The sequence below is a fragment of the Lissotriton vulgaris genome, chromosome 1_1, assembly GCF_964263255.1.
Source record: "Lissotriton vulgaris chromosome 1_1, aLisVul1.2, whole genome shotgun sequence".
Classification (NCBI taxonomy): Eukaryota; Metazoa; Chordata; class Amphibia; order Caudata; family Salamandridae; genus Lissotriton; species Lissotriton vulgaris.
Genome location: NC_141685.1, coordinates 1,371,933,605 through 1,371,957,343, shown reverse-complemented (window position 1 = coordinate 1,371,957,343; position 23,739 = coordinate 1,371,933,605). Strand labels below are relative to the sequence as shown.

The 23,739-nt window shown below is 44.9% G+C and overlaps 6 non-coding genes across 6 annotated transcripts; all 6 read left to right on the top strand.

Annotated features, from left to right (window-relative positions):
- The first annotated feature begins 558 nt into the window (after positions 1–558).
- Positions 559–640, top strand: TRNAS-AGA (transfer RNA serine (anticodon AGA)). Its single transcript has one exon. It is a non-coding gene; the product is annotated as a tRNA-Ser (tRNA).
- A 2,863-nt stretch (positions 641–3,503) lies between these two features.
- TRNAS-AGA (transfer RNA serine (anticodon AGA)) lies at positions 3,504–3,585 on the top strand. Its single transcript has one exon. It is a non-coding gene; the product is annotated as a tRNA-Ser (tRNA).
- A 1,289-nt stretch (positions 3,586–4,874) lies between these two features.
- TRNAH-GUG (transfer RNA histidin (anticodon GUG)) lies at positions 4,875–4,946 on the top strand. The gene has a single exon. It is a non-coding gene; the product is annotated as a tRNA-His (tRNA).
- A 1,499-nt stretch (positions 4,947–6,445) lies between these two features.
- Positions 6,446–6,527, top strand: TRNAS-AGA (transfer RNA serine (anticodon AGA)). Its single transcript has one exon. It is a non-coding gene; the product is annotated as a tRNA-Ser (tRNA).
- A 2,847-nt stretch (positions 6,528–9,374) lies between these two features.
- TRNAS-AGA (transfer RNA serine (anticodon AGA)) lies at positions 9,375–9,456 on the top strand. The gene has a single exon. It is a non-coding gene; the product is annotated as a tRNA-Ser (tRNA).
- A 12,763-nt stretch (positions 9,457–22,219) lies between these two features.
- Positions 22,220–22,291, top strand: TRNAR-GCG (transfer RNA arginine (anticodon GCG)). Its single transcript has one exon. It is a non-coding gene; the product is annotated as a tRNA-Arg (tRNA).
- The last annotated feature ends 1,448 nt before the right edge of the window (positions 22,292–23,739 follow it).

Here is a 23,739-nt window from a genome sequence, read left to right as displayed (position 1 = left end):
AGTAGCGATAAAGTGATCAGAGTCCTAAGGCCAACAAAAAGATACAGCAAAATGCGGAGGTGAAAAGCAATAAGGAGGTGTTGGGACCACCTTAAGAATGCAAGGTCTAACAAAAACGAACTAAGGATAACATGAGTAAAACATCAGGTTTCTCTACAGCATTTGGTGAGACAAGTGGGCCTTCTTTTATCTTCCTTAAATGCAATCTTTCCCGGACCCCTTTATTATATAGCTCTTCAAGGAAAAAATATTAAGCACTTACAAAGGAGCCTCAAATACTCAAAGATGGTATACTTCTGTAATATGGGCCATATACTAAAAGCAGCACGAAAACAGAGTGCAATAGGTTCCAAAAAACTTGAGTGACCCATGAGAGTATGCATGCAAGCCTATGGTATTCCAAACTAGAGATATACGCATGCAATTTTTGTTTTTAGGAGAGAATGTGCCTGCTGAAAAAAACATTATTCTTAAAAAGTGCATTGCAGAATATCAGGAATTTGCTGTGGGACACCTTGAAAACTTGCATACAGATTATGTGCACACGCCTCACAGTCAGTTGTTGTGGCCGAGTGGTTAAGGCGATGGACTAGAAATCCATTGGGGTCTCCCCGCGCAGGTTCAAATCCTGCCGACAACGAGAATCTTTTTAACATCGGCTACAATTTCAGAAGTTAACCTTTAGTATTTCTTCCATGTCAGTTTTATAAATAGGTGGCTTATTTTGGTGTCACTATTGCCATATCACATATTTATTATTGCTCCCCCTTTCATATCTTTGCTATAACTCTCGTCCTTCATTAGCGCTGGTGCAAACGCTTCAAATTATTATACCCTGGCTCTCTCGGTCATACCTGTGCATGCATTTGAAACTTACTTTACCAATAAAAGAAGCAAATAGAGAAATAAAATAAAAAAAGTGCTAGCTGGATTAGGCAAACACACTTCATAAAACTGCATTTTCTTTTCTATTCTCCCCCGTGTTACAAGCTTAACTGCTCCCTGTGTAATTTCTCTTAACCTGCTGTTCCTGGAAGAGAATTTCATCTACAAGCTCTTTCTGTGTTTTTTCCTAGTCTTTTCTTTCCCTTTTCTTAGATTTGTAACTGTTCCTTTACGTGCTCTATTTAGGCGCCATTAATCTCATTTGAGCTCCTTGTACCTGCTGCTGTTTTCTCCACACCTCATACTGTCTTTTCCCTCTTTCTCTCTTTCTCTGCGGTTGGTGGCTACTTTCCAAAGCGTCTGATGCCCCAATGTTCCTTCGTCTTGTTGTCAGACGTGAATTTGAAAAGCAACAAAATTAACAAGCCTTTACCACTCACACATGGCAGAAGTTTATACTTTAATTCAATGAGCTAAGAAAAGTGTGTTGTGGGGCCCCTACGAGCCATGGTGCTTGCTTCATCATAATTAGGCATGCAGTCATTAGCCACAGCTCTGGTTATGGGTCACTGAGGTCAGTTTCAATAATTCCTCAAAAACCTAACCATGCAGTCCCCCCTAACTGTGTAGTTATCTTGCTTTACTGCTGTTTGTGTGATTAGCTGGGAGGAGCTCACGGCAGCATCCTCCCAATAAAAGTGTAGATGGACCGTTCCTTAACTCTTTCTTGCTTCACATACAGATGGCTTGAGGAGGTACAGGGGAGATGCAGGTCTAATAAACAGAATAGAATATCTGCGCCAGGTGTGTTTCTCTGCATTGGTGTCCCATCACAGGCCCACCAGTGTATGTGTGATCTTTGACTCCTGCCAGTTCACAAGCAGGCGGCCAGGAAACGGTTTCAGCCTATCAACCACTGAGGAGATAAAGCCTTAGTATAAGGAATTAGGAAGCAATGAACACATTCAGCCTATCACAGGAGTAGCCCTGAGTGTACCGAATTATAATTTCTTCATGTCACTGTATGTTATTGAGCCCAAGTAGCTCGCCGTGATCGTATCGTGGTTAGTACTCTGCGTTGTGGCCGCAGCAACCTCGGTTCTACTCCGAGTCACGGCATTATGGTTGGCAATGTCACTGCAGTTGGGATTTTCCTTTACAGAATTCCCAAATGTACCAGTTGTTTTTGTAAAATGTCTATTAAAAACAGATCCTTTTCAATATTTAAACGATCTAACGACAAATTATTTAAACACACATGATTATAAGATGTAGGTATAACGTACTTACTGACATAAATTATCGTTCTTGAACATATTTGCGGTAAGGGGAGCGGAGCTCTCCCCCAGGCCAATCAGAATGCAGATGAATGCAGTTGCAGTTGAGTGACCTGTGTTGTGGCTGTCTACAGGGAATGCACATATGTAGCTGTCTTGCAGCCCAATCCAGACGTCAATTGAAGACAGGTTTTCATGCAAATAGAACAGTAAGTGCAGAGAAATGCTCACTCTCTAAAAATGGCATTTATACAATAGTAAGATTAAATCCAACCTCACCAGTAGATAGGATTCATTAATAAATAAATAGAGCTTCTCCTCTCTGATATGGAATTACCCCCCAAAAAGTATAAGGGAATACCCAATGCTAACCTATGAGAGGGGCAGACCTCACAGTAGTGAAAAATGTAATAGACTGTTTGATACTACTAGGACATACAAACTACCACAGTACATGTCTTACCTTTTACTTACATAGCATGATGCCCCTAGGACTACTTACGGCCTACCTTAGGGGTTACTGATATGTAATAAAATTGGAGTTTAAGGCTTGGCAAGTAGTTTTAAATGCCAAGTCGAAGTGGCAGTACACTGCAGCACAGGCACTGCAGTAGCACGCTTGAGACAGGTTTTAAATGCTATTTCTTTGGGTGGCACAATCAGTCCCTGGGTATATGGTATACCACTTTACAAGGGGCTTTCAAGTAAATTAAATCTGTCAGTCAGGTATACTCCAATTATACACATGATTAGGGAAGAAGCACGTGCACTTCAGCACTGATTAGTAGCGATAAAGTGATCAGAGTCCTAAGGCCAACAAAAAGATACAGCAAAATGCGGAGGTGAAAAGCAATAAGGAGGTGTTGGGACCACCTTAAGAATGCAAGGTCTAACAAAAACGAACTAAGGATAACATGAGTAAAACATCAGGTTTCTCTACAGCATTTGGTGAGACAAGTGGGCCTTCTTTTATCTTCCTTAAATGCAATCTTTCCCGGACCCCTTTATTATATAGCTCTTCAAGGAAAAAATATTAAGCACTTACAAAGGAGCCTCAAATACTCAAAGATGGTATACTTCTGTAATATGGGCCATATACTAAAAGCAGCACAAAAACAGAGTGCAATAGGTTCCAAAAAACTTGAGTGACCCATGAGAGTATGCATGCAAGCCTATGGTATTCCAAACTAGAGATATACGCATGCAATTTTTGTTTTTAGGAGAGAATGTGCCTGCTGAAAAAAACATTATTCTTAAAAAGTGCATTGCAGAATATCAGGAATTTGCTGTGGGACACCTTGAAAACTTGCATACAGATTATGTGCACACACCTCACAGTCAGTTGTTGTGGCCGAGTGGTTAAGGCGATGGACTAGAAATCCATTGGGGTCTCCCCGCGCAGGTTCAAATCCTGCCGACAACGAGAATCTTTTTAACATCGGCTACAATTTCAGAAGTTAACCTTTAGTATTTCTTCCATGTCAGTTTTATAAATAGGTGGCTTATTTTGGTGTCACTATTGCCATATCACATATTTATTATCGCTCCCCCTTTCATATCTTTGCTATAACTCTCGTCCTTCATTAGCGCTGGTGCAAACACTTCAAATTATTATACCCTGGCTCTCTCGGTCATACCTGTGCATGCACTTGAAAATTACTTTACCAATAAAAGAAGCAAATAGAGAAATAAAATAAAAGTGCTAGCTGGATTAGGCAAACACACTTCATAAAACTGCATTTTCTTTTCTATTCTCCCCCGTGTTACAAGCTTAACTGCTCCCTGTGTAATTTCTCTTAACCTGCTGTTCCTGGAAGAGAATTTAATCTACAAGCTCTTTCTGTGTTTTTTCCTAGTCTTTTCTTTCCCTTTTCTTAGATTTGTAACTGTTCCTTTACGTGCTCTATTTAGGCACCATTAATCTCATTTGAGCTCCTTGTACCTGCTGCTGTTTTCTCCACACCTCATACTGCCTTTTCCCTCTTTCTCTCTTTCTCTGCGGTTGGTGGCTACTTTCCAAAGCGTCTGATGCCCCAATGTTCCTTCGTCTTGTTGTCAGACGTGAATTTGAAAAGCAACAAAATTAACAAGCCTTTACCACTCACACATGGCAGAAGTTTATACTTTAATTCAATGAGCTAAGAAAAGTGTGTTGTGGGGCCCCTACGAGCTATGGTGCTTGCTTCATCATAATTAGGCATGCAGTCATTAGCCACAGCTCTGGTTATGGGTCACTGAGGTCAGTTTCAATAATTCCTCAAAAACCTACCCATGCAGTCCCCCCTAACTGTGTAGTTATCTTGCTTTACTGCTGTTTGTGTGATTAGCTGGGAGGAGCTCACGGCAGCATCCTCCCAATAAAAGTGTAGATGGACCGTTCCTTAACTCTTTCTTGCTTCACATACAGATGGCTTGAGGAGGTACAGGAGAGATGCAGGTCTAATAAACAGAATAGAATATCTGCGCCAGGTGTGTTTCTCTGCATTGGTGTCCCATCACAGGCCCACCAGTGTATGTGTGATCTTTGACTCCTGCCAGTTCACAAGCAGGCGGCCAGGAAACGGTTTCAGCCTATCAACCACTGAGGAGATAAAGCCTTTGTATAAGGAATGAGGAAGCAATGAACACATTCAGCCTATCACAAGAGTAGCCCTGAGTGTTCCGAATTATAATTTCTTCATGTCACTGTACGTTATTGAGCCCAAGTAGCTCGCCGTGATCGTATAGTGGTTAGTACCCTGCGTTGTGGCCGCAGCAACCTCGGTTCGAATCCGAGTCACGGCATTGTGGTTGGCAATGTCACGGCAGTTGGGTTTTTCCTTTACAGAATTCCCAAATGTACCAGTTGTTTTTGTAAAATGTCTTTTAAAAACAGATCCTTTTCAATATTTAAACGATCTAACGACAAAATATTTAAACACACATGATTATAAGATGTAGGTATACTGTACTTACTGACATAAATTATCGTTCTTGAACATATTTGCGGTAAGGGGAGCGGAGCACTCCCCCAGGCCAATCAGAATGCAGATGAATGCAGTTGCAGTTGAGTGACCTGTGTTGTGGCTGTCTACAGGGAATGCACATATGTAGCTGTCTCGCAGCCCAATTCAGACGTCAATTGAAGACAGGTTTTCATGCAAATAGAGCAGTAAGTGCAGAGAAATGCTCACTCTCTAAAAATGGCATTTATACAATAGTAAGATTAAATCCAACCCCACCAGTAGATAGGATGTATCAATAAATAAATAAAGCTTCTCCTCTCTGATATGGAATTACCCCCCAAAAAGTATAAGGGAATACCCAATGCTAACCTATGAGAGGGGCAGACCTCACAGTAGTGAAAAATGTAATAGACTGTTTGATACTACTAGGACATACAAACTACCACAGTACATGTCTTACCTTTTACTTACATAGCATGATGCCCCTCGGACTACCTAGGGCCTACCTTAGGGGTTACTGATATGTAATAAAATTGGAGTTTAAGGCTTGGCAAGTAGTTTTAAATGCCAAGTCGAAGTGGCAGTACACTGCAGCACAGGCACTGCAGTAGCAGGCTTGAGACAGGTTTGAAATGCTATTTCTTTGGGCGGCACAATCAGTCCCTGGGTATATGGTATACCACTTTACAAGGGGCTTTCAAGTAAATTAAATCTGTCAGTCAGGTATACTCCAATTATACACATGATTAGGGAAGAAGCACGTGCACTTCAGCACTGATTAGTAGCGATAAAGTGATCAGAGTCCTAAGGCCAACAAAAAGATACAGCAAAATGCGGAGGTGAAAAGCAATAAGGTGGGGTTGGGACCACCTTAAGAATGCAAGGTCTAACAAAAACGAACTAAGGATAACATGAGTAAAACATCAGGTTTCTCTACAGCATTTGGTGAGACAAGTGGGCCTTCTTTTATCTTCCATAAATGCAATCTTTCCCGGACCCCTCTATTATATAGCTCTTCAAGGAAAAAATATAAAGCACTTACAAAGGAGCCTCAAATACTCAAAGATGGTAGACTTCTGTAATATGGGCCATATACTAAAAGCAGCACGAAAACAGAGTGCAATAGGGTCCAAAAAACTTGAGTGACCCATGAGAGTATGCATGTAAGCCTATGGTATTCCAAACTAGAGATATACGCATGCAATTTTTGTTTTTAGGAGAGAATGTGCCTGCTGAAAAAAACATTATTTTTAAAAAGTGCATTGCAGAATATCAGGAATTTGCTGTGGGACACCTTGAAAACTTGCATACAGATTATGTGCACACGCCTCACAGTCAGTTGTTGTGGCAGAGTGGTTAAGGCGATGGACTAGAAATCCATTGGGGTCTCCCCGCGCAGGTTCGAATCCTGCCGACAACGAGAATCTTTTGAACATCGGCTACAATTTCAGAAGTTAACCTTTAGTATTTCTTCCATGTCAGTTTTATAAATAGGTGGCTTATTTTGGTGTCACTATTGCCATATCACATATTTATTATCGCTCCCCCTTTCATATCTTTGCTATAACTCTCGTCCTTCATTAGTGCTGGTGCAAACGCTTCAAATTATTATACCCTGGCTCTCTCTGACAACTTGAAAAATACTTTACCAATAAAAGAAGCAAATAGAGAAATAAAATAAAAGTGCTAGCTGGATTAGGCAAACACACTTCATAAAACTGCATTTTCTTTTCTATTCTCCCCCGTGTTACAGGCTTAACTGCTCCCTGTGTAATTTCTCTTAACCTGCTGTTCCTGGAAGAGAATTTAATCTACAAGCTCTTTCTGTGTTTTTTCCTAGTCTTTTCTTTCCCTTTTCTTAGATTTGTAACTGTTCCTTTACGTGCTCTATTTAGGCGCCATTAATCTCATTTGAGCTCCTTGTACCTGCTGCTGTTTTCTCCACACCTCATACTGTCTTTTCCCTCTTTCTCTCTTTCTCTGCGGTTGGTGGCTACTTTCCAAAGCGTCTGATGCCCCAATGTTCCTTCGTCTTGTTGTCAGACGTGAATTTGAAAAGCAACAAAATTAACAAGCCTTTACCACTCACACATGGCAGAAGTTTATACTTTAATTCAATGAGCTAAGAAAAGTGTGTTGTGGGGCCCCTACGAGCCATGGTGCTTGCTTCATCATAATTAGGCATGCAGTCATTAGCCACAGCTCTGGTTATGGGTCACTGATGTCAGTTTCAATAATTCCTCAAAAACCTAACCATGCAGTCCCCCCTAACTGTGTAGTTATCTTGCTTTACTGCTGTTTGTGTGATTAGCTGGGAGGAGCTCACGGCAGCATCCTCCCAATAAAAGTGTAGATGGACCGTTCCTTAACTCTTTCTTGTTTCACATACAGATGGCTTGAGGAGGTACAGGGGAGATGCAGGTCTAATAAACAGAATAGAATATCTGCGCCAGGTGTGTTTCTCTGCATTGGTGTCCCATCACAGGCCCACCAGTGTATGTGTGATCTTTGACTCCTGCCAGTTCACAAGCAGGCGGCCAGGAAACGGTTTCAGCCTATCAACCACTGAGGAGATAAAGCCTTAGTATAAGGCATTAGGAAGCAATGAACACAATCAGCCTATCACAGGAGTAGCCCTGAGTGTACCGAATTATAATTTCTTCATGTCACTGTATGTTATTGAGCCCAAGTAGCTCGCCATGATCGTATCGTGGTTAGTACTCTGCGTTGTGGCCGCAGCAACCTCGGTTCTACTCCGAGTCACGGCATTATGGTTGGCAATGTCACTGCAGTTGGGATTTTCCTTTACAGAATTCCCAAATGTACCAGTTGTTTTTGTAAAATGTCTATTAAAAACAGATCCTTTTCAATATTTAAACGATCTAACGACAAATTATTTAAACACACATGATTATAAGATGTAGGTATAACGTACTTACTGACATAAATTATCGTTCTTGAACATATTTGCGGTAAGGGGAGCAGAGCTCTCCCCCAGGCCAATCAGAATGCAGATGAATGCAGTTGCAGTTGAGTGACCTGTGTTGTGGCTGTCTACAGGGAATGCACATATGTAGCTGTCTCGCAGCCCAATCCAGACGTCAATTGAAGACAGGTTTTCATGCAAATAGAGCAGTAAGTGCAGAGAAATGCTCACTCTCTAAAAATGGCATTTATACAATAGTAAGATTAAATCCAACCTCACCAGTAGATAGGATTTATCAATAAATAAATAAAGCTTCTCCTCTCTGATATGGAATTACCCCCCAAAAAGTATAAGTGAATACCCAATGCTAACCTATGAGAGGGGCAGACCTCACAGTAGTGAAAAATGTAATAGACTGTTTGATACTACTAGGACATACAAACTGCCACAGTACATGTCTTACCTTTTACTTACATAGCATGATGCCCGTAGGACTACCTAGGGCCTACCTTAGGGGTTACTGATATGTAATAAAATTGGAGATTAAGGCTTGGCAAGTAGTTTTAAATGTCAAGTCGAAGTGGCAGTACACTGCAGCACAGGCACTGCAGTAGCAGGCTTGAGACAGGTTTTAAATGCTATTTCTTTGGGTGGCACAATCAGTCCCTGGGTATATGGTATACCACTTTACAAGGGGCTTTCAAGTAAATTAAATCTGTCAGTCAGGTATACTCCAATTATACACATGATTAGGGAAGAAGCACGTGCACTTCAGCACTGATTAGTAGCGATAAAGTGATCAGAGTCCTAAGGCCAACAAAAAGATACAGCAAAATGCGGAGGTGAAAAGCAATAAGGAGGTGTTGGGACCACCTTAAGAATGCAAGGTCTAACAAAAACGAACTAAGGATAACATGAGTAAAACATCAGGTTTCTCTACAGCATTTGGTGAGACAAGTGGGCCTTCTTTTATCTTCCTTAAATGCAATCTTTCCCGGACCCCTTTATTATATAGCTCTTCAAGGAAAAAATATTAAGCACTTACAAAGGAGCCTCAAATACTCAAAGATGGTATACTTCTGTAATATGGGCCATATACTAAAAGCAGCACGAAAACAGAGTGCAATAGGTTCCAAAAAACTTGAGTGACCCATGAGAGTATGCATGCAAGCCTATGGTATTCCAAACTAGAGATATACGCATGCAATTTTTGTTTTTAGGAGAGAATGTGCCTGCTGAAAAAAACATTATTCTTAAAAAGTGCATTGCAGAATATCAGGAATTTGCTGTGGGACACCTTGAAAACTTGCATACAGATTATGTGCACACGCCTCACAGTCAGTTGTTGTGGCCGAGTGGTTAAGGCGATGGACTAGAAATCCATTGGGGTCTCCCCGCGCAGGTTCAAATCCTGCCGACAACGAGAATCTTTTTAACATCGGCTACAATTTCAGAAGTTAACCTTTAGTATTTCTTCCATGTCAGTTTTATAAATAGGTGGCTTATTTTGGTGTCACTATTGCCATATCACATATTTATTATTGCTCCCCCTTTCATATCTTTGCTATAACTCTCGTCCTTCATTAGCGCTGGTGCAAACGCTTCAAATTATTATACCCTGGCTCTCTCGGTCATACCTGTGCATGCATTTGAAACTTACTTTACCAATAAAAGAAGCAAATAGAGAAATAAAATAAAAAAAGTGCTAGCTGGATTAGGCAAACACACTTCATAAAACTGCATTTTCTTTTCTATTCTCCCCCGTGTTACAAGCTTAACTGCTCCCTGTGTAATTTCTCTTAACCTGCTGTTCCTGGAAGAGAATTTCATCTACAAGCTCTTTCTGTGTTTTTTCCTAGTCTTTTCTTTCCCTTTTCTTAGATTTGTAACTGTTCCTTTACGTGCTCTATTTAGGCGCCATTAATCTCATTTGAGCTCCTTGTACCTGCTGCTGTTTTCTCCACACCTCATACTGTCTTTTCCCTCTTTCTCTCTTTCTCTGCGGTTGGTGGCTACTTTCCAAAGCGTCTGATGCCCCAATGTTCCTTCGTCTTGTTGTCAGACGTGAATTTGAAAAGCAACAAAATTAACAAGCCTTTACCACTCACACATGGCAGAAGTTTATACTTTAATTCAATGAGCTAAGAAAAGTGTGTTGTGGGGCCCCTGTGAGAAGGTGGCCTGATATGCAGTGCTCACTATTCTAGTGAACACTATGTATCAGTCCAGCAACCCTTATTGATGATTGGTTGTAAGACAACCTTATAGACCAGCTATCCTAGTAGCGTGGATACGAGCAGTCTAAGGCTAAAGACTCGAGAGGGCGTGTTAAGCCAGCTATTATACCACACATATACCCCTTGAACACCAAGTGAAAGGACACCACACAAGTGTTATGAAAATAAACAGTTATTTATTAAGAATCACAACAGCCCTGTACTCTTTATGAGGACAGGGTACTAAGCACAAACCAAAACTCTTACAAAAATACTTAAGTTAGCACAGTATATACAAATGCCCGAGGGGCACGGAAAACCATATACTTGAAAAGTGGAATGCGAAATTACTAGCAGGTAAGTACAGTACTAATAGGCTTTGGAATCGCTAGGACTTGACTATAGAATCGTTAGATTACTTCTGGGAGACCCAGGGGACTCGGGTGCAGTGTGTGCACTCTCACGCGAGATGAGGGACAAAGTCTATGGTAGCTAGAAATTGCAAAGTTAGTGTTCTCGGGCGAACCCGACCTGGTAGGGAGAAAACAAAAGTAGATTCTGACCCTTGGATAGTGAGGCTATGCTGGGGCACCGAAATGCCGAAGTTACCTAGCCCTGGGGCTGCAGCTGCATAGGACTCAAAAGACGTCGGGAATCCTCGTTGACGGACCAGGAGCCTGGAAGAAAGAAGTTGCTGGCAGGCGACCAGTGAAGAAAGTTCGGTGGATCCAAGCCTGGATCGATGGAAGATGACACCTGAAAGCAGAGGGGACCAAGTTCGAGACTACTAGCCAGTAGTCAGTGGGCACCAGGAGGGCACCGGATGGTAGCCACCTCGATTAGGTGAGTGGGTGACGCTGTGCTCGAAGATCTCACGGACCAGGAGGCGTTGTCAGCGACCAGGAAGGAGGATCGAGCTGTCTCACGAAGATAGAAGCTGTCGGCGTCGCTGGACCCAGGATTGGGCAACAAAGCCTTGGCAAATTCAAGCTCACGCGGTGGACCTAAAATGGCATCTGGAGTGGACCAGGAGGGTCCGGGGTGCCTCTCTTCAAGAAGGAAGCAAGGGCCAGTCTGGAGCAACCAGACCAGCAGCAGTGATGTCGTCGGGCGTCGTTCAGAAGGCCACAAGCCAGCCGGCTAGTAGCCAAACAACGCGGTGCACAGCAAACAGCAGAAGGGCCCCACGCAGATCGTGGAGATGCAGGGAGGCTGACCTTGGGTGCTGGAGCTGCGCAGGGTTGGGGCTTCTCGGACCCCAAAGCACTCACCAGTGGAGGACACGGTGGGCTTGTTGTAAAGATGTCGTGCAGTCTTGGCGATCGTCGGTCCCTCGAGGTCTCGTCGCACTCACGGTTCTCAGCTTTGCTGTAGAAGTGAGTAGAGGTCAGAGGTGCCAGGGAAGCCGGGTCTCGTCGAGCTGGGTCGTCGGATTTGTGATGAAGGACTTGCAGCAGACCGCAGTGCTCTTTAGGATTGTGCCTGCGGATGCAGGGTGACTACTCCTTAGCCACAAGGGAGAATCTTGATGAAGAAATCTTGAAGTCCTTTCGCAGAAAGTCGTGTCTTGATTCCAAAGATGATCTAATTTGAACAGGGGGCCCGCTCCCATCTTTATACTAGAAAAGGGGGCTGACCCGGTGACTAGGTCCTGCCTATGGGTGGGACTAGGAGGGGGGTGGTTACACCCCTCTCCCCTGCCGGACTTCCCCAGGCCAGGGGCTGGTGTGCCCCTGGAACTGGTTCTGACTGGCCTATGCGTAGTGAGCACCGGGGTGCCACTCAGCAGTCACCTTCCTGAAAAGCCCTGCCTACCCAGGATACACAAAACCCTGTTTCGGATGGTGCTAGCACCGCCCCGGACAGGAAACCCTTTGTCCAAGCCTCCCTCGCTGGAAGGACTCCCAGCAGCAGGAGGTCAGACTCGTGTCTGTGGTGGCAGCATCCATTTTGTGGAGCTGAGGCTTTAGTTAACTTTAACCGGGGTTCACAGTTACATACATGTCGTGTCCCTCTAGAAGGGTGGAATGCTAACCCCGTCGCCAGAATTGGCGAGGGGTTAGTATTCCAATTCGTATGACACCTTACTCGACATGTTTTGATAAAGCAATACCAAAGTTGGCATTTAACCGCGAGGATTATAATGCACTTAAGAGTATATGGTATGCGATATCATGGAACAGCTATTAGGACTTGGTTCCGCAAGCTGCAGACGGGCTCAGCTCATGCCAGAGCACCATCTCACACGATTCCAAGCACTCTGCCTTCAGGATTGTCAAGGCCTGCCATAGGAGTGACTGATAGGAATCTGTGTGTCCATTTTAGGGTTAGGTATAGGTATACTACACCTACAGCAAAGGGTGATTACACGACTTTGCCCCAGCTGTCATGCAGCCAGTTGTGTCAAATTTAGGAGGCCAGCCAGGGGTGGCATAATACATGCTGCAGCCCCTGGCAGCCCTGGGTACACCTATGCCCTGAGTTACAGGGTCTGATAAGGTGGCCCAGTACCAATTGGAAATGTACCTAGGGTACATGGAATCCATTTTAAAGAGAGAGCAGTAGGCCTGGGGTCCTGATTGGCAGGGTCCCAGGTCGACTATGTCCAAAACCAGCTAAAAAACAGGCCAAAAAGTTGGGGGCAACCATAGTCAGGATGTACCTTCCTACACAACCCCCCCCCCCCCAAACGAAAGGAGATAAGGCTATCCTTGTCCAGGTAAGCCTCTATTACCTAAGTGGCCATATAAGGAAGGACCAGCTCTGGCTTGGTTTCCCCCTGTGTCATGGTCCACTAGGCAACCCCTCACCCTAAGTGTATCTGAGGGTCTCCACCATAGGGAATCTCTGCCTTTGGTGTGTCTTGGGAAAGAAGAAGGCTGATGCTGGGATGGAGTACTGAAGTGAGGCTCCTCTACCTTTGGGCTCAACTTCCTCCAATCACAAATCATCATGTGTGCCTTTCTTTCTTTAGCTGAGATACACTGAGCTCTCAGGGTCAGCCTCTGGCTACCTAAAGCTGGAGGCTGAGTCCCTCTGTTTGGCTTACTGGAGGGACAGGTCAGGTCTGGGGTTTTTAGGCCCCATGTTTGGCTGTGCCCAACAGTGTCCAGCTGTGGGAGTTCCCTAACTACTTTTAAGGGGGATCCCTCAGGAGTCTGTTCTATTTTCACTTGGCTAGGTTTACCAGTTTCAGTGATCCTAATCTGCTAATTAAGGGGTTCTTTTGGACAGGGGGCCCTTTGGGGTCCACCACTGGCCTCCCTGATCTCTTCAGCCCTGGGCTGACTGAGGCAGGGTAGAGAGGGGCAGGTTACCTGCTCCAGACTGGGTCCCACCTGGGAAGGGTCCACTGCCATCAGGGGCTCTGCCAGGCTAGGCCTGACTACCTCTGGGGCAGTTCCTTCAACAGGGGTAGAGTCAGTTCCCTGAGGAGGCTGGCTCTCACCTAGTGTCTGGGAGGGGGAAGACTCTTCTTCCTCCTCAATGCTCTCTGTTTGAGTGGAGTGATCCATTGTTTCAGGCTTCACAACCTCACTATCTGTTTGAGTGGAGGCTGAGACCATTTCAACCTTGCCAACCTTTTCAGGAGGGCACTCAGTTTGTGTTTGGGCTGTGACTGTCACAGTCCTCCTATCCTGCTCTGGAAAGTCTGTCTGAGCCTGGGCAGTGGCTACCCCTGCCCTTCCAACCTTTTCAGGGAGGAATGGTGCTTGGACTGGGGCTGTAGCTATTACTGCCCCACTAACCTGTCTGGATAGGCCTATCATTCTGGAGTGAGTTTCTTGTTCCACCTCAGCCCATGCTGAGAGTTCCAGGTCATTCCCCAGTAAGCAATCTACAGGTAGGTTATCTGTCACTGCCACTCTCATGGGCCCTGTGACATTACCCCAGCTGAGCTTGACTACTGCCATGGGATGCCTTCTCTTCACTCCATGAATGTCTGTGACCTGATAAGTAAAACCAGGGGTCAGTTGAGCAGAGGGGACCAGATGGTCACTCACCATGGTGAGGCTGGCCCCTGTGTCTCTGAATGCCTCAACTTTCTGACCATTCAATAAAACTTCTTGTCTATACTTTCCCAAAATGTGGGGTCCAGTAGTGAAGTTGGCAAACCCCATGCCAGTCTCACAGACAAGAGTGTGGTCAGGGAACCTGGCTAGGCCATAGTCCTCCTGATTGCCCAAAGTAATGCCCACCACATTCTTGGGGGCACTCCCACCACCTGGGGGATTACCACTAGTGGTAACAGGAGGTTTAGGAGTATTACCTGGGGGTATATTTCCCTTATTACCATTTTTAGGGCAACTGGCATCACTTTTGTAATGACCCACCTGTTTACAGGTATGGCAATAAGGTTTCTTCTGTTCTGAAGGAGTGTTATGGGACCCACCACCCTTGTTGGAGTTTTGGGGCCCTTGGGAAGTCTTCTCTGTGGATTTATCCCCACCCTTCTCTTGAGGCTTGGTTGATTCCTTTTTCTGGTCACCACCCTGGTTTTTAGGCCTAACCCTGGTTCTGACCCATTTGTCTGCCCTCTTACCCAATTCCTGTGGAGAGGTCAACTCAGAGTCTACCAGGTGCTGATGTAATAACTGGTTCTGACAATTATTTAAGATTTGCTCCCTCATAATTAGATTATACAATCCTTTAAAATCAGTAACCTTACTACCCAGTAGCCAGCCTTCAAAAGCCTTAGTGGCACAATCAACAAAGTCAGTCCAATCTTGAGACTGAGTTTTCTGGGTGTCTCTGAACAGCATCCTGTATTGTTCAGTGGTTAAACCAAACCCATCAACCAGTGTATTCTTCAAGATTTTGTAATTGTTAGCATCCTCCACCCTTGTGGTGAGGAGCTTATCTCTACCTTTACCATCAAAGGAGAGCCACAAGATAGCTGCCCACTGACTTTGGGGAACACCCTGCACAGTGCAGGCTCTCTCCAAAGCAGTAATCCATTTGTGGATGTCATCCCCTTCTTTAAAGGGGGGCACTATCTTATTCAGGTGCTTTGTATCAAAACTCCTTTCCCTATTGCTAGGTTTATTGCTGCCACCAGTGGGCTGTAGCCCACATAATTCTTGCTCTCTAGCAAGGGCAAGTCTCTCTTTGGCCAGGGCAAGTTCTTCCCTTTCAATCCTCAGTTTGATTGCCCTTTCTTCAGCTTCATACACTCTCCTCTTAGGGGAAGACATCCCTCTGTGAGAAGAGTTGAGAGAGCCATTGGTTTGAAAGGATCTGTTAGAGCCTCTTGATAGAGACCTAACTCGTCCATTCCCAATGTTAAGCTGACCTGAGAGTGGGCCCAGGGGTCCCCTAGTACCAAGCTCATGTCTGCTTAAGTTGGACCTGGTTAGTCTACTGACTTCTACCTGTCCCTTATCTGCCTCATCCCCTGACAACTGGTCCTCATCCTCATCCTCAGCATCATCTGCTTCCTGGAGGGGATGTTCCTGGCTATCAAAGGGTCCCTGTAAGGAGGGCAAACTTCCTTCTGGATTAGAAGGGTCTGGGTTACCAGCCCTACTGGCATCATAAGCCTCTAAGAGACCAATCAGAAAGGAAGTGGTGGGGTTAGACCCCTGTTTTAGTTTCCTGAGAGTACACACTTGTCTCATCTCATGGAAGCTAAGAGCAGCATATTTTGAAGTAAGGACCTGTGGAGGGTCCACTGACACAAGGGGATACTCAGAGTTTCCTCCTTTGTCTGACATGCTGATTCTAGTGTGGTGTAAGTGATGCACCTACCTACACTATGTGTTTGCCTACTGATCCCTTGCTAAGAGTTGCAGCCAAGGTGTGCTAAGCCTTGAGGAGCTACAACAGCTGGTTCAGTAGAACTCAGAGTATTCTAAGCTTAGTTATATGTACTAACAGTACTTATGTGATCTTTCAACAAGATATTCTTAGGATACGTGTGGCAAAACAACAGCAAGCTCAAATCCCACCGCTGCCACCAATGTGAGAAGGTGGCCTGATATGCAGTGCTCACTATTCTAGTGAACACTATGTATCAGTCCAGCAACCCTTATTGATGATTGGTATTTAGTATTTGTTTATTGCACAGTTAATAAAAACTCACAATTTTACACAAAAATTAAAAATAGAAATTAAAAGTCTTTTGACTATGTAAAACTTTTCCTGGCAAAAAGATGTTACACTTTAATAAAATCTCAAAGAGTCTATAGTCAGGTAGTGGGTCTTCCTATTGATCACTGCTATTTTTTAGTTGGAGTTCTTGTAGTTATAAGGCAGTTGCAGGATCTCTATTCCCCTGATTTAATTAATTTTCGCTCAGTAATCTTCATAGTTTTGTTAAGGGTCGTTTGAGAAGACTGCCTTTATCCCAGTGCGGTTGGTTGTTCGCGTCCTTATACTGTTTCATTGAATTTTTTGGCCACTATTTCAAAATATTTAACTGTTCTACAGTTTAGCTGGGTCTCGTTGGGGTTGAAGCAGAGCATTACTGCTTGCCTGCATGATCTTACACCCTTCTGGTTCCATAGTGGCCGGAGCATTGACCGCCTTACATCCACTAAAGCTTTACAGATGCATATAATATGTATAAGATCCTCCTTTGCGGATTGACAAAGGCGACATGCGTTTGATGGATCAGGCCTTTTCCAAGGTTCCAGGTGATGTGCTATGGGTATGTTGCCTAAGCGCATATTTAAGAACTTGCTTTTTATTTTTTGTGTAAGTCCCCTTGATAGGTATTCTTGTGGCTTTATGGCTCCATACCCTTCGAGCACTACCCATCCGTGTGCTCTCCTGGTCAGGGTGGCTCTGTCCTCGAGTGAAGAGACCAGTTTTGTGACCTTTGTCACAGTTTTCTTGAAAGTCCCAAAGTCCGTCCTTGTTTCCCAAAGCATGTTTAATCCTAGGCTCTCCAATGAATTTGTTAGGTATGCCCTTGCTGGGGAGATTTCTTTGGCGTGAAGCTCTGTCCATAAGTTCGCATTTAACGATCCTTGCTCCGATTCTTTGATTTTGCGCCAACTTTTTACATATTGTCCTTTCCTCTCCACAGATTGTTTCAATAGTCCGAATTCAAGACGAATTTGAGCAGGCGAGGAGTTTTTAGGGAGATGGAAAATTGCCCTGTATGCACGGCTGATAGTTTTGTCCAAAGTGCTTGCATCTTTACCCCGCATTGATTCGCTGCCATAGGAGAGCATTGGCAGTAGGCGAGCTTTTATTACCTGTAGAAGTGGCGCTAATGTCCTGTCGGGAAGGACTTTCTGCAAGGGCCTTATTGATAGTTGAAAAGTCAAGCCCTTCCTACAGATGGCGTCTAGTTGGTGCTTGGAGGAGCCATTGCCCTCTATTGTAACTCCTAGATATTTATATGAGGCTACCAGTTCCAGTCTTTGTTTATCCAGGTACCATGTGGGCTTCTGTTTTTTATTATAGTTCATTGGCATGACCTTAGTTTTGTCCAGGTTTATTGTTAAGGAGTTTGCTTTGGAAAATGTGTTTGTTTTATCTAGAAGGTTTTGAAGGCCGATAGGAGACCGGCTGATAAGGACCAGGTCATCTGCGTAAAGCAGATTTGAGAGCGTGATATTTCCTAACCGGGGTGCGTGTGATGTAACTGTTTCTATCTCTTCAGGAAGATCAGCGAGGAAGAGGTTGAACAGTGTTGGCGCTAGGACGCAGCCCTGCTTTAGGCCTTTGCTGGTCTTTATTTTCCTCGAAAGATGTGTGCCAGATCCCAGTTTTATTTGGACCCATGTATCGGTGTGCAGCAATTCCAGCTACTGTAGAAGGGGGCCGGGGATTCCCCATGAGCTCAGTTTCCGCCATAGTTTATGTCGGTCTACATGGTCGAATGCGGCACTGTAGTCAATGAAACACACGAACAGAGAGCTTTTTGCCGTTTTTGCTGCGTCGGACAGTAGGGTTAGTGCCATGATGTTGGTTAAAGTTCCCTGGCCCGTCCGAAAGCCCGTCTGAGTGACTGGGATGATGTTCTCTTTTGTTGCCCATGTTGTTAGATCCTTCAAAATGAGGCTTGCATAGTACTTCGCTTCTACATCTATCAGGGCAATCAACCGGTAACTGCTTGGGTCGATCCTTGCGCCTTTTTTATAGATTGGGCTTATTATCGACCCTCTCCAAGATGCTGGTATTTTTCCTATTTCCCTTGCTTCATAGAATATTGGGATCAGTGTGGAGCACCAAAAGGCCGGGTCCTGTTTGTATAATATTGGAGGGATCCCGTTTGGTCCTGGCGCCCCCTCGAGTTTTCCCTTTGAGATTTGTTTGAGGATTGTGTCTGTTGTTTCTTGGGCCGATTGTCCGGGTTCTGTTTTACTAGAAACGACTATCTTGGGGCCGGCTTCGTTCTCTGCTAGGATACGGGGCCCAGTTGTTTTCATGTTTGATGCTTGGTTTTCTTTATAGGCGGGTGTGTCATTTTTTCCCGGTTGGCGGGAAGCTCCCTCTTCCGAATTTGTCCCTCCGGCTTTCTTTTTTGCGGGGTCAGTTGTGTTAAAGTGAGTTGTTAAGTAGTTGGCCCAGACTGATTCCGGTATTTCAGAGGTAATACCTCTGTGGTCTGGCTGTTGGAGCCTGTGAATCATCTTCCAAAAGCTAGAGCTATTCTTCTGTTTTGAGTTGTGTAGAATTTTTGCCCATAGGTCTTCGTTTAGTTCCCGCTTCCTTTGCCAAGTTTTCTTTTGTAGCAGTGCCTTTGACCTGCGTAACTGCAGTTGGATTTCCGGATTGTTTGGATCTTGCCGGAGCTGTTTGAGGATCTTCTTTATTTCGAACTTGATATTTTTTGTTTCTACTGTTGTTACTTTACCAAACATATGCCTAGTGGTGTTCCCTTTTTGGTCTTTCTTCCTTTTGGCATGTTTTTCTCCTAGTACCGTTGTAAATTATTCCCATAAGGTAATGGGGTTGTCGGTTGTATTGTGTATTACTTGTATTATTGTTTTTGCACTGTTTGTGAGAGTTTCTATGTCCGAGATCTTACATCGTAAACGTTTGTAGTCGGTAGTATGTTCTGTGCACATACTTCTGATTTCGGTTGCTTCGTTCTTACAGTTTAATGCTAAGTTGGCTTCTAGCGGCAAGTGGTCGCTCTGGGCTCTGTCGCCTATCTTAAATTCTTGTACATTGTCATACAACGGGAGTGTAACTAGAATAAAGTCTAAATAGGATGAGGCAAATGACGAGTATTGATGATTGGTTGTAAGTCAACCTTATAGACCAGCTATCCTAGTAGCGTGGATACGAGCAGTCTAAGGCTAAAGACTCGAGAGGGCGTGTTAAGCCAGCTGTTATACCACACATATACCCCTTGAACACCAAGTGAAAGGACACCACACAAGTGTTATGAAAATAAACAGTTATTTATTAAGAATCACAACAGCCCTGTACTCTTTATGAGGACAGGGTACTAAGCACAAACCAAAACTCTTACAAAAATACTTAAGTTAGCACAGTATATACAAATGCCCGAGGGGCACGGAAAACCATATACTTGAAAAGTGGAATGCGAAATTACTAGCAGGTAAGTACAGTACTAATAGGCTTTGGAATCGCTAGGACTTGACTATAGAATCGTTAGATTACTTCTGGGAGACCCAGGGGACTCGGGTGCAGTGTGTGCACTCTCACGCGAGATGCGGGACAAAGTCTATGGTAGCTAGAAATTGCAAAGTTAGTGTTCTCGGGCGAACCCGACCTGGTAGGGAGAAAACGAAAGTAGATTCTGACCCTTGGATAGTGAGGCTATGCTGGGGCACCGAAATGCCGAAGTTACCTAGCCCAGGGGCTGCAGCTGCATAGGACTCAAAAGACGTCGGGAATCCTCGTTGACGGACCAGGAGCCTGGAAGAAAGAAGTTGCTGGCAGGCGACCAGTGAAGAAAGTTCGGTGGATCCAAGCCTGGATCGATGGAAGATGACACCTGAAAGCAGAGGGGACCAAGTTCGAGACTACTAGCCAGTAGTCAGTGGGCACCAGGAGGGCACCGGATGGTAGCCACCTCGATTAGGTGAGTGGGTGATGCTGTGCTCGAAGATCTCACGGACCAGGAGGCGTTGTCGGCGACCAGGAAGGAGGATCGAGCTGTCCCACGAAGATAGAAGCTGTCGGCGTCGCTGGACCCAGGATTGGGCAACAAAGCCTTGGCAAATTCAAGCCCACGCGGTGGACCTAAAATGGCGTCTGGAGTGGACCAGGAGGGTCCGGGGTGCCTCTTTTCAAGAAGGAAGCAAGGGCCAGTCTGGAGCAACCAGACCAGCAGCAGTGATGTCGTCGGGCGTCGTTCAGAAGGCCACAAGCCAGCCGGCTAGTAGCCAAACAACGCGGTGCACAGCAAACAGCAGAAGGGCCCCACGCAGATCGTGGAGATGCAGGGAGGCTGACCTTGGGTGCTGGAGCTGCGCAGGGTCAGGGCTTCTCGGACCCCAAAGCACTCACCAGTGGAGGACACGGTGGGCTTGTTGTAAAGATGTCGTGCAGTCTTGGCGATCGTCGGTCCCTCGAGGTCTCGTCGCACTCACGGTTCTCAGCTTTGCTGTAGAGGTGAGTAGAGGTCAGAGGTGCCAGGGAAGCCGGGTCTCGTCGAGCTGGGTCGTCGGATTTGTGATGAAGGACTTGCAGCAGACCGCAGTGCTCTTTAGGATGGTGCCTGCGGATGCAGGGTGACTACTCCTTAGCCACAAGGGAGAATCTTGATGAAGAAATCTTGAAGTCCTTTCGCAGAAAGTCGTGTCTTGATTCCAAAGATGATCTAATTTGAACAGGGGGCCCGCTCCCATCTTTATACTAGAAAAGGGGGCTGACCCGGTGACTAGGTCCTGCCTATGGGTGGGACTAGGAGGGGGGTGGTTACACCCCTCTCCCCTGCCGGACTTCCCCAGGCCAGGGGCTGGTGTGCCCCTGGAACTGGTTCTGACTGGCCTATGCGTAGTGAGCACCGGGGTGCCACTCAGCAGTCACCTTCCTGAAAAGCCCTGCCTACCCAGGATACACAAAACCCTGTCTGGGATGGTGCTAGCACCGCCCCGGACAGGAAACCCTTTGTCCAAGCCTCCCTCGCTGGAAGGACTCCCAGCAGCAGGAGGTCAGACTCGTGTCTGTGGTGGCAGCATCCATTTTGTGGAGCTGAGGCTTTAGTTAACTTTAACCGGGGTTCACAGTTACATACATGTCGTGTCCCTCTAGAAGGGTGGAATGCTAACCCCGTCGCCAGAATTGGCGAGGGGTTAGTATTCCAATTCGTATGACACCTTACTCGACATGTTTTGATAAAGCAATACCAAAGTTGGCATTTAACCGCGAGGATTATAATGCACTTAAGAGTATATGGTATGCGATATCATGGAACAGCTATTAGACCAGCTAAAACACAGGGCAAAAAGTTGGGGGCAACCATAGTCAGGATGTACCTTCCTACAGCCCCTACGAGCCATGGTGCTTGCTTCATCATAATTAGGCATGCAGTCATTAGCCACAGCTCTGATTATGGGTCACTGAGGTCAGTTTCAATAATTCCTCAAAAACCTAACCATGCAGTCCCCCCTAACTGTGTAGTTATCTTGCTTTACTGCTGTTTGTGTGATTAGCTGGGAGGAGCTCACGGCAGCATCCTCCCAAGAAAAGTGTAGATGGACCGTTCCTTAACTCTTTCTTGCTTCACATACAGATGGCTTGAGGAGGTACAGGGGAGATGCAGGCCTAATAAACAGAATAGAATATCTGCACCAGGTGTGTTTCTCTGCATTGGTGTCCCATCACAGGCCCACCAGTGTATGTGTGATCTTTGACTCCTGCCAGTTCACAAGCAGGCGGCCAGGAAACGGTTTCAGCCTATCAACCACTGAGGAGATAAAGCCTTTGTATAAGGAATGAGGAAGCAATGAACACATTCAGCCTATCACAGGAGTAGCCCTGAGTGTTCCGAATTATAATTTCTTCATGTCACTGTACGTTATTGAGCCCAAGTAGCTCGCCGTGATCGTATAGTGGTTAGTACTCTGCGTTGCGGCCGCAGCAACCTCGGTTCGAATCCGAGTCACGGCATTGTGGTTGGCAATGTCAAGGCAGTTGGGTTTTTCCTTTACAGAATTCCCAAATGTACCAGTTGTTTTTGTAAAATGTCTATTAAAAACAGATCCTTTTCAATATTTAAACGATCTAACAACAAATTATTTAAACACACATGATTATAAGATGTAGGTATACTGTACTTACTGACATAAATTATCGTTCTTGAACATATTTGCGGTAAGGGGAGCGGAGCTCTCCCCCAGGCCAATCAGAATGCAGATGAATGCAGTTGCAGTTGAGTGACCTGTGTTGTGGCTGTCTACAGGGAATGCACATATGTAGCTGTCTCGCAGCCCAATCCAGACGTCAATCGAAGACAGGTTTCAATGCAAATAGAGCAGTAAGTGCAGAGAAATGCTCACTCTCTAAAAATGGCATTTATACAATAGTAAGATTAAATCCAACCTCACCAGTAGATAGGATTTATCAATAAATAAATAAAGCTTCTCCTCTCTGATATGGAATTACCCCCCAAAAAGTATAAGGGAATACCCAATGCTAACCTATGAGAGGGGCAGACCTCACAGTAGTGAAAAATGTAATAGACTGTTTGATACTACTAGGACATACAAACTACCACAGTACATGTCTTACCTTTTACTTACATAGCATGATGCCCCTAGGACTACCTAGGGCCTACCTTAGGGGTTACTGATATGTAATAAAATTGGAGTTTAAGGCTTGGCAAGTAGTTTTAAATGCCAAGTCGAAGTGGCAGTACACTGCAGCACAGGCACTGCAGTAGCAGGCTTGAGACAGGTTTGAAATGCTATTTCTTTGGGCGGCACAATCAGTCCCTGGGTATATGGTATACCACTTTACAAGGGGCTTTCAAGTAAATTAAATCTGTCAGTCAGGTATACTCCAATTATACACATGATTAGGGAAGAAGCACGTGCACTTCAGCACTGATTAGTAGCGATAAAGTGATCAGAGTCCTAAGGCCAACAAAAAGATACAGCAAAATGCGGAGGTGAAAAGCAATAAGGTGGGGTTGGGACCACCTTAAGAATGCAAGGTCTAACAAAAACGAACTAAGGATAACATGAGTAAAACATCAGGTTTCTCTACAGCATTTGGTGAGACAAGTGGGCCTTCTTTTATCTTCCATAAATGCAATCCTTCCCGGACCCCTTTATTATATAGCTCTTCAAGGAAAAAATATAAAGCACTTACAAAGGAGCCTCAAATACTCAAAGATGGTAGACTTCTTTAATATGGGACATATACTAAAAGCAGCACGAAAACAGAGTGCAATAGGGTCCAAAAAACTTGAGTGACCCATGAGAGTATGCATGCAAGCCTATGGCATTCCAAACTAGAGATATACGCATGCAATTTTTGTTTTTAGGAGAGAATGTGCCTGCTGAAAAAAACCTTAGTTTTTAAAAAGTGCATTGCAGAATATCAGGAATTTGCTG